General features: G+C 36.0%; 1 protein-coding gene across 11 annotated transcripts in view; it reads left to right on the top strand.

The window, feature by feature from the left end:
* The window catches only part of inpp4b (inositol polyphosphate-4-phosphatase type II B), a 408611-nt gene that overhangs the window by 225750 nt on the left and 160851 nt on the right, over positions 1-22010 (top strand). The window lies entirely within an intron of this gene.

Here is a 22010-nt window from a genome sequence, read left to right as displayed (position 1 = left end):
TGAAGCAGTATTGTAGCTTAGTTGGTATTCTTTTCTTATGTGCAGTAAGCAGTTGGTATTCTGATAAAACCTGGAAAAAAAGTTACTAAAATATTTTTGTTTACAGTTACAAACAAAACAAAGCAAACTTTGCAGATCCTGACTACTGGAATTGCACTCATAGTCTGTTCGAGACTAAGTGATTCAGTGTTTCAGCATGTCAGAGAAAGACATGTCTTTGAGCCTGAGATGCATTAGATTATTCTTTAGAGTGGTTCCAGAGCAGCAATAATTTTTCTACTGTATCTTGTGGACCAATATTATACACAGTTTTATAAATGAGGTCTTCATAGTAAGTTAAGCAATTTTGACATAGTATCACTTTATTTAATCAGTGCCTTTTGCAGTGTTTATATTCTAACAATCTGTTTGCCTTTTTAATTGCTTCTCACAACATACATCTTGTGTCCTTTCACAATTTTACACTTCTTAAAGATAAACTCTTAGATTTAATGGTTGTGCATAAAATATATCATGTATACCATGTACTATGATGACAGAAAATGTTTTTCAAGCCATTATGCATTTTTCTCAGCTTTAACAAGGCTCTACTGCCATGGTGGTTTCATTAATGTGAAAACAGAAAGTAACTATAAATTCAGTTACTATCTTTATTACCACCGGTACTGTTACTTGTACATACTATATATCCAGATCACACCAGCTGTGCAGTAAATCCCCTTCTTATATTTGTTTATCAGTAATGTTCTTTGATTCTGTGGCTTAGCAGTGCACCATGAGGGGGGAGATTTATAAATGGTGTTGTTCCATATGTGTAATGGTGAATTAATAGGACTAGCTGTAAATACTGCCTGCATTAATTCATAACTCCCTGCCTCCCAGACTAACTTCTTAGTCATGCTGCATAAATACATTGTTAAGAAGAATATCTTAAATAACTTCCTTGGTTTTAAATTGATTTTTGGACTGTTCTTGTTCTTTAAAACATATTTGTGGTATAGATATACAGTAAGTTCCATTCACATTTTGATACTATGAATAGTATTGCCAGCCTTTAGGATATTTTTCAACTGTGCACTTTCAAACACATTTCAGATTAAATGAATTATAGGCTCTTGTATAACTTTTGTTGTCAAGCACACGATGATTGCTTTAGCTACCCTGAAACGCAGAATCACTTGCTGTTTCTGTACATCCTTCTGTGTCAACCACATCCTCCACTGACAGTATGTTCTGTAATCCAACCATTGGAATTCACTAGTGGAAAGATTTTGTCAAACAAAAAGAAAACAAATGCAGGATTATTTAGCCACTCTCCTGGAAATTCCCATCTCTTGTCTCATTTGACATGCCTGATAATACAAACAAATTAATAAAAAGTCTATAAATGTTTTTTTGTGAAATGCATTTTTATATAATTGCAGAGGGATCCATTTCCAATTTGAAAATCTTTGTCCAAGAAAATACCAAAGTCAGAAGAATCCTATAAGAACATCTGCTTAAATTAGTTAATTGCCTTTTAAGTGTAAAAAAGATTTGAAAACCAAACACTACAGTTGTGTGTTCAAGTACCACTTTGCTTATTCTCATATATAAATCCATTATATATTTTTCTGTTTTTGCTTTTTGAATAGACAGTACTTTTTGTTGACTCAAGTCTATTTTTGGATGAGTTCTGGACTATGGAGTCTGGACTATGTCTCCTCATAATCACTGGAATCCTCTTGATTGATGAATCATGGTTTTGTTTAGATCCGCAAGTAATGTATGTCATGGATTTGCAGAGCAATATGCTAAATTGTGGGAACCATTGTACCAATCAATGTTGATGTGCAAAGAGCAGTAGTGTCTAGTTGCTGCAGAACTCCAGTTGAAGTGATTAATGGCAGCCTGACTGTATTGTACATTGATTGTACATTGTACATTTTATCAAGTCTTGGCATCTCCTTTGCTATCCTTACTCATGTGACACCATTTCAGCACGATATTGCTCTTCCAAATTCTGCTTGTGGAACAGTGGTTTTTACTGAAAGATGAGAACGTGATTGTTATGCTGTGGGTTCCTCTACTTATCAGACTTGAGCACCATTGTCATTTGTGGAATGAACTAGGGCAACATGTGGTGTCTAGTCCTCAATGGCGGTGAACAGATGCATGCTTGCCCAGGCACTATAAGATAATTCTGCAACCTAGTGCAAAGCATTTCTCACAAGTGTACAGCTTGCCTTATTTCCGGTTAGGGCCACAATCACACTATTAGCCTGTAACTTTCAGTAGACCCTGTGAAATTAAAAGTGGTATGTTTCTTTTGCTGGTCAACTTTTGTCATTGCTATATCTGGAAAGAAAAATCTGTATCTCCCAAAAGTGATCAGTACAGATAATACACCAGCTTTTATTACTTGTACGGTATGTCAATGAAGTTAGCCTCCATCTAAAACTGTTGGACAGTTGCCTATCATATCTAAAGGAGAAAAACAGAAATGAACGATATTGAATATTTGTGAACTAACATTTTAGCATAATCCAGTCTGGGAAAAAAACACAGCTAAAAGGCATGTACTCTGTACAAAGGAATGCATAAAAACATGATTTTTGCAGTATCTATTGACTCAACCTTTAATATCCCGTCACAATAAGTGATATACTGTTATTGTGTTTTGCTTCTGTTTCAATGCAGTTTTGAGCTATGTATATGGATGTAGGCACTTTTCTTAAGAAAAAAAATCGATGTAAACTGAATTAATTTTGTGGGCAGATGCTGAAATGTTCTTTTGAATTTTCTAAGATCTCTCAAAATATCTGAGTATGTTTCAGTGTCGAGTGCCATGGGCAAAGACTGCTTTATTGGTCTCCTGCTTCACTTAAGCAGAACACCAGTCTGTAGCTCAGAAAGCTTTTTGAAGAAATAATGATAACAGTTAAAAGTGTAGGAAACTCTTACAACGAGTGTTAAAATATTAAATATTGGTAACTTCCAGAACATACATATTACTGTTAATTGTGTGGTTTCTTCCACCATGAGCTATATTTGAAACATAAAAGTTTTTAATATTCACATACTACATTATATGCATGTTGATGAAAGGTATCAAGCCGAGGTATCAAGGTTCTCCTTGCACAGCTTCTCCAAACCAAAAGAGATGGCAAGAACAGTATTTTGATTTACAGTAGCAGGCAAAAAAATTGAATTTGTATTCTATTTATATGGGATTCTAAAATTGACACCTTATGTGGCCAATTTACATTATACATTGAAAAAAGCAAGGTTTATAATAGACATGCATTGAGCCATTAAGAATATGATATTACACATTTTTTATTCCATTATACTACCAGGTATGTTAATAGAAAACAAAATCTCATTTCCAATGGCAGCCTGGAGATCCATTTCTAATTCAGAGCAGTTACAGGAGCAATTTAAGTGAAGTACCTCACAAAAGGGTACGACAACAACAACCAAGGGATTTCAACCCATAACCCTGAAATCCAGAGATGAGCTCCCTAACCACTCCTCCACACCTCTGCCTAATCATTTTAGTGAGACAAATTAGGCCATTGTTAGACAGTCTACTGATGTGTACTGTAGTTGCCATAGTAATCGTGCTCAGTACAAGATGAACAATAGGTTCAGACATCTGGTGTACTGTATGTATGTGGCCTTCCCTTTGGCAGCAATGCTGACCACACAACACTTTTCTAACACATAGGACATTCTAGAAAGATCTCTTCCAGGTCCTCTTGGTGGATCAAGCTTGACTTCTTAGAGTCTTAAGCCCTTGTTCCTGCATGCCCTGTTACTTTCTGATGGTGGACCAACTCACTGTTTACTGTATGTCATGTGAACACTTGTACAGTAACTCTTAACTCTTTGAAATCAGGAGTGCCACTGACACTGTGATTCCTGCCTTAACTTTGTCACAAGGGAATCAAATTCAGTGGTATCATTACTTTGTTCTGTTGGGTTTCAGAATGTGATTTCATGTCTCCTTCTTTCTGCATGCAACATGGACCAAATCTAAGCAGGCAGAAACACACAAGAACGCAAAGAAGCGGTAATAAGATTTCATTTCTGCTGATGCTTCTAAATGAAACACTGTTTCCAAAAATGAGAACTAAAATGAGACTAGCTTCTTTATTTCCAGTGCAGTTAGAATACGTTTTAGGAAACCATTATGGAAAAAGAAATGTGGAATGTGCAGTTCTTATCAGAACCTTGGGAGCATCAAGAAAAACCTTAGTATCAACTCTAAACTGTGCTGTGAGCCAATGCAAAGGTTGAATCACAGGTGTAACATTTGCAAATGGCTGCTGTGGAAAAGTGTCCTTATTACTGAAATATAAACAAGTTGAAACCTGAACTTCAAAAAGATAAGCAAATGGAGTATTAACAAAAAGTCTTGCCTGACGGTTATAAGCATGCATGAACATATCACATAAAGGTTTTAATTCAGATTTGGCAATATTTCCCCAATGATCATTTGAGTTTTTACAATACTGTGTGTGACCTCCCCCTTCAATAAGATTTAAATATAATACTTTTTTTAATTGCAGGTCTCCTGTTGTAAGTCTACACATTCTGTAGCTTCATTTCTAACGATCACTGTATAGTGTAGTTGTCTAGAGCAGGCTTCACAACTCTTTAACTAAATTGTCCACAATATTCTCCCTTGTGTGTTTTAGAACAACATTTTACAATTATGAAATGTACAATGTCAGAATTAACCCTGAAACAGGTAAAACCCATCCTAAAAAACTGGACAGGGCAAAATCTCAAACTCCTTACTGTGTAGCAAAGCCATTAATGCTGCAAAAGCATAAAAGTTCAAGACATATGTGAGGCGCAACAAAAATTCAATTGTAAACAAAAATGGTAGAGGACAAGGGAATGTAGAAATTCAATAAGTGTGTTAGAAAGTTTGATTAATGTAAATCCGGTTAAAGTATTTTAAGGGGTGAAAGCAGGGACTGTAATTAATTTAGTGTAGGATCAGAATGCTATTTTTGCTGACAGACTGTTACATCTACAGTATATATTTAACGAAGGCGGAGTATTAATGGAAGACTTCATGTTGCCGTTAAGGAATTTTCGTTTCGTAGGTCTCTGTGAAGAAGAGAACCTTTCCTGTTGGTTTATCCCTTTAAATGTAGTATGCTACAGGACTACCTTTAGAAGAATTTTACAAGAGGAAAACGGGGTACTTTGAAATGGAGATGTGTCAAACTGAGTAGCGATATTAAGCACTAATGCCTTTGTTTAAAGTTGTATGACCTCCTGTAAACATGCCACTTAAAACATTTAACTTCATTTTGCTTAATATTTAATTACAAAAAATTGTAATACGGTTAAAAACACTAGTACATTGATCGCAGTGTAGTAATTCCGTAATTATACACTTATGGTGTTACTGTATATTAAAACTTTAAAATACACAGATTAACATGTCATTCTGATGTCTGATATTGCAACTGGATGTATGTAATTATTACCTAAGCAGTGTGTAATACTGAACTCTAAGTTTAGATGTGTACATACACTTTAAAATATTGCTGGTAATGCAGTGTAGTTGCATTTGTAAATACAGTACATGTAATCACATACATGTATACTCCTATGACTGAACCAGTATATACAATAAATGGACATACAGTATCACAGAATGCCATTCCGTTTTTGTAACCCTTGTATCTCAGGTAGTAATCATATAATGCAGTGACAATATTGTTATGGATTATATGTCACTGCAGTAATGTGAATTTTCTTGCGTGGTGTTGAGTGAGGTGAGTTTTACTTTCCGTGACCCTCAGTTTTGAGTATCCTCGATTTTGAGAAGTATCCGTGAACTGCGACGCATGTTGGCTCGAGCCGTTTCTGTAATTTCTCTCACATTTTTAAATTGTTCTGCGCATATTAGTGTGCATTATTTCATTGTTCTTTGATGGTTATTAGTACTAAATTAATTAAAATGACTCCTAAGTGTATGAAGGACAGAGAGTCCGGTGTTGCAAAGGGATCTAGATCCGTGATGAGCTTAGAAGAAAGAATTAAAGTGCTTTATAGGTTGCGTGAAGGACAAAGTAATAATGCTGTTGGTTGTTTGGTGTAAATGAATCTAATATTCATACAATACAGAGGAAGCGAGTGTGAGAAGCAGGATAGCAACGTCGTTTAAGGTCTTGTGCAGTACGTGCCACGTGACCCGATCTACACAAACTATAAAGGTAAGAATCATATAAAAAATTATTTAAAAACTATCCATACAATATTATTTCCAAAAAATATTGTTTCGTTTCACTCCGATGATATTATTTTGCCTTATTATAGGTAAAAAAAAATGTTTGAGAGCTTTCAATAGGATAAATCGTAACTTTAATTCCCCTAACCTAATCTTTCCCCATTAGGTCTTAACGAGGGGTTACAGGAACATAACCCTCACAGTTGGCAAGGGATTACTGTACAAGTATTTCAAAGTGTCAATACTGCAAAATTGCTAATTACAGTGTAAATATACTCTAATTAATGAAGCTGTATTTTAAAGTGTTTCCAAAAATGGATGGTGCTGGAACCCATAAGTGAAGACATGGTTATCGGAGAGTTGGCAGCCTGTCAGGCCCACCCACATGTCCTCAACCTGCTGCTACACTTTCTATTGAAGAGCCATGGATACTGTAATGGACAAATTACAGCCCATTAATGTAAAAACCAATATATACTGTTGAAAAAGAATCATCGAGGTACAGTATAGTAATCTTTATAATATTCACCATGCAGGAGGGAATTTTATTCTTGTCTTAATTACATTTAAAAAAATGTTGATCGTGTATTTATTATATTTCAGTTCTAAAATAAAATATTTGCCTTTTAAATTACTGCTCTCATTAAATGTTTTTGGCAACCAAACCAATTTTTACTGTCCGCAAAAGAGCCTTTGACAATAATTAGAATATTACCCTTAGAAATCTCTTTATTCAAAATGTGATAAAAAGAAGGCACAATTTCATAAATATAAAAATAACCTGGATCTACTGTGAATATTATATTGTTAAGTTGTTACTTATTATAATTTATATAATAATGTTCTTGCTGTCTGTTTCATAGGGCTTGACTTGGCAGTTAATTTAGTTAATTAGTTTAGCTAATAAAATGTAGTTATTCTTATACTGAGGCAGTCTTTCACAGCCTCCTTTGCCTTGGAACTGCATTATGCAATTTAACCTCAGGTTGCAATGTATAGAGTATTTTTTCTTTGTTCTGAATTTTGGGGAAAAAACATATCAAAATGGAATAATTATTTTTAAGTGGATATTCTAAAAACCCTGCTGTAATATAGTGCATCTGTCAGTTTCGCTGCAGATATTCTTGATAACTTGTGTATGTTATATTGCCTGTGTATATGGCTGTAATTGTAAATTAAATTTCTTTTTCATTGGTTTCCACCAGTACTCTTACGTGGCATCTTTGTAGATTGGAGTTCAAATGGCTAATGAACCTGAAGTTGATTGAACCAGACATGTAGTGCTGACTGATGCTAATGAAGTCAATCAGATTCCACTCTTTGGACATGGAGTGCTGCCAGGTGCCTTAATGCATAGCAAGATGTCAGTATACTAAAACAGAGTGCTTGTGATCACTGGGCCATGTCAGGCATGTAAGCCAAGGAGCAGTGTGCTCGGCCATGTCTTGAGATGCAAGCATGAGGTGTTAGTTGTTGTTCATAGAAGATGATCTTTCCTTTTTACTTTTGAAGTTCAGTTCATTGGCTTTGGTAATGTGTGAGGTGGCGGCACATTCTGGTAGTTTATAAGGCAGGTGCTATTCCTTCATATTTTGGTTAATCTATAGGTTTTCTAAAACAGAGAAGACCTATGGTACGTAATTCTGCCATGTTCTGGAACACAGCAATTACCACCATTAACGATGTTGGTGTTGAGATCTTAAGAGTTCTTTTGTCACCAGAATGGATTGCACATTGGGGGTTTATTAATTTTCTTGCTTCACAGAGAGTTGTTATGCAGTTGTTATCCTGTCATCCAGGGATAACATGGAATAGATTGTGTCAGAGGTGTTGGGCAGTTAAAGGCTTTACTTACTGTATAGCTCACATGGTGAGATTAAAATGAGCACTGGACACTGCATTAGCTTTTCCTCTTGCTTCAACAGTAGTACGTAGTGGTTAAAGAGAACTTACATAGACAGCGTGCTTCCTCTGAAGATTTAGCAGACAAACCAGTTTCAATGCTTCAGTTCCTATACACTGGATTGCCTTTTAAATTACTCCAGGGTAAAATCATGAGATATATAGTAATGTATGTAGTATCTTTGGGCAAATGCAGAAGACAGCAATAGTGGATGTAGGTGAGCATGCTGAATGCTTAAGACTGGCCCAGGATTGCTTTCTTTTGAGACTACAGATTGTCCTTTCCGGACCCATAATGGCAAATCGAACACCTCCTGTCATAGACATCCATTTTCTTGTTTCTGTCTAATGCAAAAATGACTGTGATTTCGTACACATTTTATTACAAATGTGTACATTATCCCAGCCTAACAGCACACAGTGTTTGAGTTTTGCTGCTTTTGTGTCTTTGTTCACTTTTATCGTTCAAGGTTTTTTATACAATGAGACTAATAACCTCTCCTGACTAGCTTTGCAATCTAGATAAGCAGAATTTTCTCTATAGCTTCTAGCTACTTTGTAAGCTGTACTATCTTTAAGTGGGCCAGATGTACAAAACTAGATGTTTTAGGCTCATTAGTGTGCCTTGAAGGACTTTTTACCACAGATTTGTGTACAATTTGGCTTCTCAAACTACATTAGAGAAAAATGGAAAATTGATTCATCCTGTCAAGTTAAAGTAGTTTAAACTTTTATTATGGAGTGCACAGGGGGAGGGGAAGTGAGTAGGGTCTTTTTCATGTGAACAGCTGTTGTCAAAAAGACCATCTGTACCGAGCTGAGATTCAAAAATGTCTGCAAATTTGTTTGCACAGAAATCATGCTTCAGTTTGCCGCATGCCTGTTGTGGGGACCTGTCATCTACGTGCTGAACATCTGTCAGTTTATGAAAGACCTGTTTGTATTGTCTTTGCTGGAATCCTGTTATTGTACATGTGGTATGGACTGCTTCTATAGTATAACGTTTGCATTCAGCCCAGTCTAAATGAGCAGTAATAATAGTTTCCCTTTCACTTAATACCTCTTGACCTCAGAAGTGTTCTGAGTTAACTTTAATCTGCATTTTCCTGCCTAGGATGGCCATTGAAAGATTTAATCTGGTTGTAAGTCTAATGATTTCTGAGCTGTTTAACTTGAAAATTTAACAGTGAGTGTAGCTGACTGATAAACAGTTTCCCCTTGAAACATTAGTCTCACAGTCTAGAACTGATGGAGTTATTAAACATTTTATTGTTGTATTTTATTTGCTTTGTAAAAGGACCTTCCTGCTAAATTGCCTCTGGGCCTTGGAACTTCTCACCTTTGTTAAGAAAAATTTATCCTTTGACCATGGTTTATCGTTCCTGTAAGATACTAAGGCTGGACTACTCAATAATTATTTAAATAATAATCAGCAGGATCGATATATCAATTAAGGAGATGTTTGGATGAAACTTCTGGGCTGGAGCAGGTTGAAAGTGCTAAAATATGAATAGCGCTACAGAGTTTAGTTTTTTTCCCCTGATATTTTCTACAAGGGACTGCTGTTAATTCATTATTTATTGTTACCTGTGTACTAGTTGTACCAATATAGGTTGCACATTACCATTCAGCTTTCTGTATACCTCTCAGTTAAATCAGAGGTTGGTTTTTAGGTGGGCCTTGGAGAAGAAAATTGAGCCTTCAATCCAGTTTAGCCACATACTATACAGTGCCTTCTAGATTTATGCCCACCCCCCTGTGTTTTCAGGATGTAAAATATGGCTTTGTTCTATTTGATGCTATTACGATTACCCTATGTATTTTCTTAAGATACCTTATCTAGTTCATAACCCATTTTGTTACAGTATATGATGATTTTCTTTTTGTTCCATTGAGTGTATGAATAAATCTGGAGGGTACCGAACATTAAACCACTTCCATTTGAGTGGGAGGGACAAATAGGCAGAGACTTAGATGTACAGACATCATAAGTCTATTGCAAGCGAAAAAAGCAACTATGCAATTAAGAAGACCAACTCAGTATATCAGGGGTTTTTAATCGTCATGCTCTCTTTTTCTGGAACTAAAAAAAACAAGATTGCTGTGAGCGAGCTCCACCTTGCTGAATACTTCAGGCTGACTTTATGAGTGCGGAAACAGGTACTGTATATTAAGAGCTGCAAATTCTGGCAGTAAATTAGGAAGAAAGGGCTATGTTTTCTATATATCAGGGAATCTTTATTTCTGTTTAGTAATTGCCAGACAGAACTTGTATCTCTGGGATGCTTTATCAGTTTAATCAAAGCAGTTTTCCCAGTTTACCATTAATTGTAGAAACCACACTGTTCTGTTGTTTTGGAGAGCCCATACTTGCAGTACTTGCAGTAAATATTTGGTCAAAAATAGGTTCCGTGTCTTGTATTATGTGTTTATTTTGTAGACATTATAAATAAAACGTCTGTTTAGCTTTTAAGTATAGATCCTGTTTATTATTTTGCTGTTAAACTGTGCCAGAAACCAAGAAACCATGTGAACACCTTTGGAAGTGTTCTTGACTGGTGAAATATTTTGTGATCATTAATTATTAGTTATTTATACTGGTGTCAGAATTAAAATTATCCACTCTTTATTTGGAGTTTGAGCTATACCTGATCATAGCTCTAAATTAAAATGTATTGGTATTCTGTTATATCAAAGATAGACATTATATTTGTGATAGCTAACCCCTTTTCTTGCCTTTCAGTCAGAATAACAAATCCAGCATCTATGAAAATCCTATCCCCTGTTTTAATTTTACAGGTGCCTTTGAAGTATTGCCTCTGTTGTGTTTTCTACTTACAGCAGTTTCCATTTAATTTATTTCTTTCTTGCATCTTTATTTCTCAAATCATAATTCAAACAATCTTCTCTGGTGGAATTTGGTTTCTGAAAATATTTTTTTAAGAACAGATGTGAGTAAAACAGATCCTGAAAAATATTTACTTGGTCTGATAGATGTAACTGCACAAGTAAGAGCTTCACCCACATGCTTCCATTATGAAAAAAAAAACCCACAAGTTTCTATAGAAATGTCACAATATGGAAATGCCCCCCATTGGCCAGCTACAGGTAATTTACGTAAGGGTTCAAAGATTGTGTATTCTTTTTCAGAGATGTGTAAACAGACACTAGTTATTTCTGGATAATCAGGGTTTACTCCCTGGATTCATTAACATCAAATATCATGTAATCCTTGCATTACTAGCTGTGGAGTGCACTACATCGAGTATGTACAAAAGCTTAACATACAGAAGCTTATTTTTAAAAAGTGTATTTTAAATCATGGGTTTCAACAAGAAAACTTTAAAGGTTTAGAATAAATTGGGAAGGAGCAGATTAACATGCAGTGTTTGGACTGCAGTGTGTTTTTTCCAGCAACATTATGCAATGCATAATTAGCTTTTGAAATATGTACTGTAAGTAGGAATATCTTGATTTGAGACATGGTTATTTTGAACAATCTGAATACTTTTGTGTAAAATTCACCCTTTTCCATGTGATTAGGTAGGATTTACATTTTATCAATGACTTTAGAATTGATTGAAATTCAAAGAATCCATTGGTGGATTTAGGGAATTAATTGATTAATTTAAGTGTCAGCTCTCTCTGTTCTTTTTACATGAAGGCACAAAGTTGAAGGAAGAGTAGTAGAGTAGAGGAGTTTTTTGTACTTTGTACATTGGAATTATGTGATGAGGTATATTGGTGTGATGAGGTTCCTGTCATTAAATCAGGTGTGATGTCTTTTTCAATAATGAAAGAGTGGAAAGGCTGTAGGAGAAAAGAAGAAGAGAGGATGGGTTTATATTTGGTTAAAAAGTATTTTTGAGAAAGCAGGATGTTGTGCCTTAGGCTGTGCCATATAACTTCGTTGGCTACTAAGTATAACTTATTTTGAGGGGAAAAGCATGTTGTACTGACAGTTGTGCACTTTATGCCATATCAGATTAAATATCCTTCTAAAATCCAGATGAATGACCACATGACCTTATTTGACACTTGGACTAACACTTCCACTTTTCTCTAAGTGAATGCCTTTCTGAGTGTTTTTAATTTCAATCACAGATGTCAATCACAAGCGAAAAAACAACTATTTGCCCCCCTGGTTTATACAGGGCAACAGAGACCTGACTTACAAGATGAATTTTTGACTCATCACATGGGCTATAGATTATACTGTAAATACTAATTGGTTAAATGGTTTATTTAGACAACATTAGCACTGCAGACACTGCAGTCATCATAACTGAAATATAGTTTGCAGAAATGTTATAGTGTGGTACTATGAAAACAAAGAACTTCTGTAATTCAAATGTCAAACAATTGGTAATTTTGGGCTCTTGATATTTAAATTATTATTATGCATTTACAGTATGTCATCCAGTTTGGCTAGGCAATTTAATATTTTGTTTTTAATAAATGTAATTTAATAATAAACCAGCAGCCATATCACCCTGAAACTCACAACTGGCAACCCACTGAAGCTAAGCAGGTCTAAGCCTGGTCAGTACCTGGATGGGAGACCTCCTGGGAAAAACTAAGGTTGCTGCTGGAAGAGGTGTTAGTGGGGCCAGCATGGGGGCATTTACCCTCCAGTCTGTGTGGGTCCTAATGCCCTAGTACAGTGGTTCTCAAACTTTTTGGACCAAGTACCACCCCTAATCCAACCAAAGCATCCAAGTACCACCTACAAGTCATCATCTCATAGGAACCCCAGAAATTCTCAATGACCAACATACGGTACATATAATAAATATTATAATAATAAACTTTGTCTGATATAAAAAAATGTGGCTTTTCAAAGTGTTTTACAGAAAAAAAACAACAACAAATAAAAATAAAAGAGCACCATTTCAGTGAGAGGGGATGAGCCTGTTTAGTCGAGCAAAGCAGATGTGAATTAATTTTTCGAGCCTTGATACAATTCACAACAGTCTTAACAGATTTTTAATCGTCAGGCATTTTCTTGACGGCAAAGGTCTCGCGGTGGATGTTGCAATGAAACCATTAATTTCTGGAGCAACCTTTCTAATTTGTGTAACTACACCGCTGTGTCGGCTTGTCATTGCTCTAGCACCGTCTGTACAAACTCCGACACATTTTATCCAGTCGATGCCATTCTCTTCGATAAATTCATTCAGAAGCTGAAATACGTGCTCTCCTGTAGTTCCTGTTGGTAGCGGCTTACAGAACAGAAAGTCCTCACGGGACGTACCCTCAAACTCGTATCTAACGTAAACGAGCAAATTGGCCAAATCGACTACAGACTCATCTAATTGCAGTGAAAAACATCTGCTCATCTTAACGCGCTCTGTCAGCGTACTTTTGATATAATCCTTCATTTCAATAATTCTGTGAATGACTGTGTCTTTCAGGGGGGGGGGGGGGGGGCAGCAGGTCGAGCTGTTCAGCAGCTTTTTCTCCACACATAATAGTGTGGGGCTTACCTGCTTTAGCAATCCGCAAGCTTGCATTTTTCCACGTTTCCGTTTTTATTTCAGTGTTTATTTTAAGTTTTTATTTCATGCGCATGGGAGAGAAACAGAGACGCTCGGTGTATTTTTCTCACATTAACTTAGAACAGTTCTTAAATTTTTTTCTGTTATTTTTCATGCTTTCCTGTGCTAACAAGATTACCAGCGTTCGTCGCACGCATTTCTATACATTCCTCTGTTTATAACGTTGGCATTGTTCCAAAATCACGCACATTCTCCTACCTCCCTATTTGCTGGAGATACAGTAGCTTTTTTTAAATACAGTTGGTCACTTGCGTCCGTAGCACGCATTCCTATAGAGTTGTATAGAATTACAGAGTATCTCTTGTGTCCTCTGAAGTATTAGCGCGCACTGTATCGTAGTACGTAGGCTGCGTATTCTACACGTATAAAAATACAAAATATGAAAACCCGTCCCGATTTTTCAGCGCACACAACACAGTTCCAGGGTCATATGGCGTACCACCTGGCGGCACGCCGCGTACCACTGTAGGTACGCGTACCACAGTTTGAGAACCACTGCCCTAGTATACTGACAGGGACAATATACCGTAAAAAGGCATCGTCCTTCAAATGAGACATAAAACCGAGGTCTTGACTCTCTGTGGTCATAAACAGTCCCAGGGAGTCTCTTGAAAAGAGTAGGGGTGTAACCCCGGCGTCCTGGCCAAATGATTGGCTTTTACCAATCATGGCCTCCTAATAATCCCCATCTATAAATTGGCTTCATCACTCTGTTCTCCTCCCCACTGATAGCTGGTGTGTGGTGAGTGTACTGGTGCACCGACGTATCATCCAGGTAGATGCTGCACATTGGTGGTGGTGGAGGGGAGTCCCCATTACCTGTAAAGTGCTTTGAGTGGCGTGTCCAGAAGTGTAAGGAATTATTATTAATTTACATATCACATTTGCATCAATGGCACAGATTTGCCTTAGAGAAATCGACAAAACAGATGACAGCAAAAGTAAAAGACAGGTGACATACTGTACTGAAGCAGATTTTGAGAAAGAAAAAATGACAGCAAACAGACTCAAGAGCGCAAAGGATAGACCTTTTCTTATCATCATTGAATACAACAAGTCAGGGACAGGTCAAAGTGAAAATCAAACCTCAAGCTGAAATGTATTTTACAAGACATAACGTGATAGGTGTGATGACACACATATATGGAGTAAATTACAAATTCCTAGGTACAATGTGAATTGTGATATGTTTGAAAAATAGAAAATTGTAAATCTGAAAGTACCTGAAAATAATTAAAATAATTTTAACAGTAGTAACTGAATTTTATATGAAAGTACATTTCTGAAACTCAAAGTGCTGTAAAGAATTGCACATGATGTAATAACAGAAATAAAAAAAAATAGATGATTGACCTAATGAAAACAAATTTCATCTCATTCATACCTTAGATATTTAAGGGGGATTAAAAATGTCGACAATCACAAAGTCTCGGTTGAAATAAACCCCATACAGTAAATGGTGCTGCACCAGTGAAGGCTCTATCATGATGTGCTTAGGATAAATTGAAGCTGCAGTAGACCTTTCAGTTCCTTGTTTGTGAGCAGGAGAACCTGGAAGTACATTCTAAAGTTACCTTCAAATGTGATTTACTTATGTTTTAAAAACTTATATATTTGACAGGAATTAATAGAAAAGCATCTATATCTAATTATAATGGGTTAATGAATAGAAAATATTGAGTGATTCCTAATTTATATCAGCAATCTAGATTCTGGTGTAGTTGGGAAAATAGTGAAATTTGCAGATACTGTAATATCAAATAAGGGGATAAACAAACACTGTGGATTTGCAGCTGTGAATTAAAGATTGGGGAGACATTTGGCTGGTGACATTTAATCTAGACAAGGGCAGTTTGTTGCATACAGGAAACAAAATATAAACTATAAATACAAGAAGGGAATTACTGAGCTTGCAGAAGCTTCTTAGGAAAAATACCTACTGTAAGTTCCTACAGTATGTTCATATGTTTAATCTTCAAGACAATGTGGGGGACCATTAAAAATGTAGGAATATATATTGCGTTATCCTAATTGGAATCATTGGTCTAAATTCTGATATACTGTAGGTGGCAAATGAGACTTAATATGAAGATGTTACCAGACTAGACAGATTATCAAACACCATACAAGCTCCAAAATTAAAGAAAATATAGTGTAACGTAATTCATGACAGAACAAATACCTGTCAGATGTCATTTAATGTAGACACATGTGGACTGTTACATTTTAGGCATTTGTCACATTTCTTGAGTACGCAGATGCAAAAAGAAATGGATATTTTCATCTTTTCCATGTGTGATTGTTTTAATGCAGTCTTTGCTTTTGCTTAAAATCCTGTATTGTGTTCGTACGCATCACTTGTACGTTTTGGAGTTTGAATTTCTTTCAATTCACAAAATTAAGCTCAGAATCCTTGGAGAACACACTTTCTGTTGTGTTGTGTATACAGATTTTTGTATACTTGTCTCTCCTGTTGTGATATTATTAGTAGTTACAGCATTACAGCCAGCTCAACTCCAAGCCAAGGATTCTTGAAGTATTCCATATGTGAGTGATAATCCAAGTGATGTGCAGTAGTTGTGGCAAGAAACTACAAGTAATTTGTGTGCTGGGATTGTTTCAAAGGATACTTAAAAGACATCCCTACACCCTGCCTGATTCGTCAGTTCAAGTGTATTGATTCAAATTAAAGTACTACATAAGCAATATTTTATTTTGTGTTGGGGGTAACTTTGATTGAAGATATAATAGTATTTTACATGCCTGACTTATCCTTGCTTTGAATAGATCTGAAATCATACTAATGTTTTTTGTAGAAATGTATAAAATGCGGCACAAACAAAGCTCATCTCTGAACATGAAATAAACAGAATTTTCCATAGCTATTGTTCACAGCCTCAGCATGAAATATATTTAACATAATTTACAACATTCTTTGACAGCTGTGTCATTACGTAGGAGAACAAGAAAAATATCATAATTCTAATGCTTCTATTTGGCATTTTATTTCATGCCATGAATGCACAAATTTAAATGTTCACGACTTAAAGGGCTCTGTAAGAAAAAGTCTCACATTCAATCTCAAATCCAGTAACAACAGAATGTCTCTGTGTGAAAGCTGATCAAAGCTCTACCCAGCCCTCTTATTCTTTTCAGATATAAAATGAGAATGTAGGAAAAGAGGGGTCTGTTTTTCTCTTTGGAGGAAAATGAGCACAAGGAAAGAAAAACCTCAAACAGCAACTCTGCAGTAAATTGTGTCAAGTGGAGCACTTTCAAAGGCTTTCTTGCCGAGATCTAATGGGAGCTGTTGTGCTAGATTTTTATGCTTCAATTTCTTGAATGTACTGCAGTAGCGAATAAATTGTATCTGTATAGAAAAGTTCATAAGAAATTTTGGGTCATATAATTATTCAGAAAAGAGCAAATAAAGCTGAAAATGTAGGTCCTTAGTTTTGTTTACTGGAAACATTGGAGAGAATATTGTACTCCCAGCAGTCAGTTTCCAATAACAGTGGTATAACTCCCCACATGAAGAGTAATTTCTTCAGTACACCATGTCGATGTTTTGAAAATCCTCATAACTAATCCTGGCTGTCATTAATACCAAAGGGCGAAGAGGTGAATCTGTAATTCTTGACATTTACTTTTGTTTGTCTCTGGATTTATGTCAAACAGGAGAGGGTCTTAAACTGCACTGGAATATATGTGCAAGTAAATTCCACTGGAAAAGCAGCTGTATAGTTTTAAACCAAGACATCATTTTGGGAAAAAAGATCCAGCCTTTTCAATTTAAAGGTCTCAAAGCTGAGATTTGTTAGCTAAAAAAAGAGATATTTTGGTTTTATATTAAACAATATATTGGCAAAATTATTTTTTGATGCCAAAACAATGAATACAGAAGCCATGCTACTGTATAAAGAAACTGAAGCCAAGAGGTATGAAGTTTAGAAAACATTTATAATGTATTTTGAATTAACTAGATAGGTAAAACTGTACTGAATTCAGTACTACAGCAGTGTCCCATCTGAGATTTGACCTTGTGACCCTGTAATCCAGGGACCTAAGCACAGCACCACGCTGCTGTCTGAAAAAATATCCCCTTACCTGGAATGAAATGTGGGCTGCAGCAGTGAGTGTCAAATTCTAATTTAGACCACCAAGGGCTAATTTTGGATCTTAATTTTGAGATGGCAAAGCTTTGGGTGAAAGAGAATGTCACAGATGAATAAATTAATTTTTGTCTCATTATATATTCATATAATTTTGCTTATATACACAATCTTTCCCATCTCGTTGATTAACCCATATATAAGGTTTTCGAAATCCTGCTTCAAAATAATCCCTACTGATTGTGACATGCATTTACTGCCACTTCATTCTGCATTATTAAAAGGAATCCATGGAAGACAAATTTAGCTAGCGACCTGGTCTTTTGACTAACTTCTGAACTGTTACCAACTTTTACACTCCGTTTTAAAAATACTTTTGATTTTCTTAAGTATGTGCAATGTTTGTTTTTTTATTCAGAGTTTATTCTGTTTTCTTTTATCACTAGTTATTTAAATATCTGAGAAGATCAAGGATGCTAATACGTATGTCTTTTAATAGCTCTTGTTGAGCACATTTTTCAGATCTTGTCGCATTATTACATGTAAAGGAGAATGTCAGTCTCCTACTGAGAAAATAAATCAGTGTAACACATTTTAAAAATAAAAAGGACTTAGATTTCCTAGTTAGATGTGTGTCAGAAAGTAGTCCATCCAGCCACTGAAGTGTCACATGAAAAACATTGTTTTACTGGAGCTATTTAATGCAGACAGCCACAGTTACTGACAAGCAGGAATCCAATCGCAGGGACTCAGCGCTCTTCGACAGCTGACGGAGAAAACCAAAGTTGAAGGCATCAGAACTTGCCAGCGACCATTGTGGATGAACGGGGATGGAGTTGAGTTGTGGCGGACTGAGGGAAAGTATTGTGGAAATTGCAGGCTGGCAGGAGTTTGCAGGCAGACGCCACTGGATCAGAGCTGGTTGACAGGGCTGCTGGCAGGCTTTGGATTTCAGGTGCTTGGTCTCTGGTTTCAGGTCTCAGAATTGTTTTGGGTTTTCGGGCTGACCATCTCTCAGAACAGAGTGCAGCACTTCCTGAAGAAGCTCAATGTCAGAGCACCATTCTAGTGGCGTAATTGGTTTTAAATAGGTAGAATTAAAATGGGTGATTAACTGGATGATGGATTGGATGATTGATAGAGTGAAAGGTGCACTGGCAGAGGGCCTAAGTGTGTTGAGATGGCCCCGGGAAGAACGTGATCACTCACGGGTTCCTGAAGCAACAAAGAACTATAAAGACACTTCAGACCAAATATACTTGTCTGAATGGACCCTAGTATTTCAAACCTGTTTTTATCAGGTCATTTGTATTTAATTTATTAGATTACTGACATTAAAATGCAAAGTATTCACTGTACAGTGTATTATTCAAAATACAATTGTAAGACTAGTAAGAAGAAGTGAGGAACTGATCATTCCAAAACAGTTCCTTCTTGGAGCCATGCTGTTAATTGCAAATGCTTCAGGATATACCTTCTTTTTCAGAATGTATTTACTAATTGCAATGTTTTTATACTTCTTTGATTTATTTATAACAGTAGCAGTGATTCTTATGTCTGTACGCTCTTCACTTTGGGTACCAGCAAAAACTTATGATTGGGAGATGTAAAACTCAGGAATGCAGATCCCAGATTTTTGTGAATTTAAGAGGGATAGCGGTGCACTGTCAGTTATGATCTTTTGTATGCAGGCAATGAATTGAAATGGAAATGATATGAGTGCTTGTGTCTGCTTAATGGATTTGAGTTTGTGGTCACTGGTTTTGTAGCTCTTTGCTCATGCCACCGACAGTTGTGTTTATTGTGGTTTGGTGGATTGTTTTGTTCTCAGTAAAATCCAAATTGCTCTAGAGGAAATTCAGAAGTAGATATACTGTCTTTGGGGTAAAATAATACAGTAGTATAATATGACTACAAACATTGCATGTAGAATGTATTAGATTGGGATTCAATATTTAGTTTTTAAAAAATGTTTTAACTTTTATGTATTTTTGTATGTTTGTATATCATGTTCCTTGCATATTTTTGTCTTACATGCAAACATTAAAATGCAAAAAATTGAATTTTCAACAGAAAAAGGTAATTTAAAGAAATCATTTCTGATTTACAAGCAGATACTTGAATTATAGGTTAATGTAGAAGTTAACTGCATGTAGAACATACTCTCTAACCTTTGTTGTAGATAACATAATGTGAATTTCAAGAATATACAGTATCAGTGTATATTTGTGGTCATAAGAGGGAAAAATGACATAAATAAATCATCTTCACCTTGTGTTGCAGCTCCTGCTCATAAAACCCAGATAGGCTTTTGAATGCACTTTCTGCATAGGGTGGCCATTAAGATGGGAATCCATGTTTTCTGCCATCTCATAAAGCAACATTCCAATGGTTATGTGTGTTGCATTTCCATGTCTGGGAGGTGTCACCGAGACTGCATTCCCTCCCTCTTTCGTATAGTATATGTCAGTATTCAAGCAGTCAAACAGTGAGGCTCTGATAAGCTGTTCTGGCTGTATTTTCATTTTAGCTCTCCCATTTAACTTGCTTTCTTGACTCTCTGTTGCACTGAAAAAAATGTAACTTGAAAAACCGTGGCACGCAAGTAATTGGACAAGGCTGCACGGACAATTTAATGTACAACTAATGAAAGTAGCCTATTTTTTTTCCTGTATCCAGCTAAATGGATTGTATTTAAATTGGAGCTTACCTGGAGGCACACTTCAGATCCCTGCAGAGGTCAGGCACTGTTAATAGTATCTTGGTTGCTGCTTCCACTTACTGTCATTGGAGTGTCAGAGATAAGACTTAAATATTAAAGTAGAAAATCAAAGAAGGTCAATAGAACCAATTACAGAAGTTATTCCAAAAGGGCTCGGCTTAGATTGTGGCAGCTTAACAGTTTATAACCACACAAGTGCAGAATGCGATAACAGGTTGCTGTCACAGCTAAATAGCAGGCATCCTGCTGTCTGCTACAACTAGTCAAATTGCTGTGTCTGTAAAGTTTAATTTCTAAAATTGCACCTGCTTGCACCAGCTTCTAATGACAGCTTTTGACAATTTTGCATGTCCCCTGCAATTATGACTTCTTGCCGCACATAAAAAAACTGCCAGGAATGAAAAGGGTGACCTTTGATGGGGGCTATAATTGAGTAAAGTGACAATTAGTTATTAATTTTGGCATAGTCCCTATTGTCAGTGTTTAAAGAATGAAAAATAACACAAATCCAGCCTCTTGTTATCAAGCATGTTGCTAAGAAGGAAATGTGTTTTAAATCTTTACTTGCTAGATTTTTCTAAATTAGTTAAGCACAAGAAGAAACAGTTATTCTCTGAGTTTTAACTCTTGAGTCACATACTGTATATTAGACAGTTTGGCTCTCCATGACAACTGAGGTTCTAGAGAGATGTGCAGAACTATTAATACTTTTAATGTACAATCTGTGGGCTTCTCCTCTTTGGAAATGCAGTATTAATAAGACCTGAGATGATAATTTATATCCAAGGCAGTTAGGTATCTAGCAATATTTGCTAGTTTAACAAACATTAAAAATTATTTTAAGAGTACCTGTAAAATAGCAAGTACTGTATCTATTGGAAAACTATAATACCACTATTATCATTCATCCCACTTGCTAAGTCTGTGTGGTCTTAGAGCTCATACAGTATATAAAAAGAAAACTTTTTTTCAAGTGTATGTCTGTTGCTGTTACCTCGATGTATGTATATTTATATTGTCATAGTCACACGTATAATTTTGTATTGATGCTGCACAAAACACAGGGAAAATGATGATTGATGGATGAAGTCAGCTTATTGACTTCTCAACTTAAATCCGTTGATTCTGGTAGTGCTGGCAGTATTCACAGTTCGGCAAAATATTCATTTAGATTTTCAAACATACAGTATACTGCGAGAGTCACAGGTACCTTCTCTGTAGTAATGCCTTTGTAACAGATAGGCCCACCCCTACCAGGAAGGCTTGTTAAGGACCTGCTGGCACATATTTGCTTTCAAAATACTCATTCCATCACTCTCATCACTCAGCAGCCTTTTTTCTGATTGTCCACAGTACCCTCACATTAACACTATTAATTGTCATGTTTTCCTTTTTTCTCTCACTTTCACACTGCTCTTTTTCACACTCACGTTACACTTTCTTTCAATAACTCGGAGTCTGGGTGTTCTCACCCCCTGACA

The sequence above is a fragment of the Lepisosteus platostomus genome, chromosome 1 (genome assembly GCF_059453375.1).
Source record: "Lepisosteus platostomus isolate fLepPlt1 chromosome 1, fLepPlt1.hap1, whole genome shotgun sequence".
In the NCBI taxonomy this organism is placed as follows: domain Eukaryota; kingdom Metazoa; phylum Chordata; class Actinopteri; order Semionotiformes; family Lepisosteidae; genus Lepisosteus; species Lepisosteus platostomus.
This window is presented reverse-complemented; position numbering and strand designations above follow the sequence as displayed.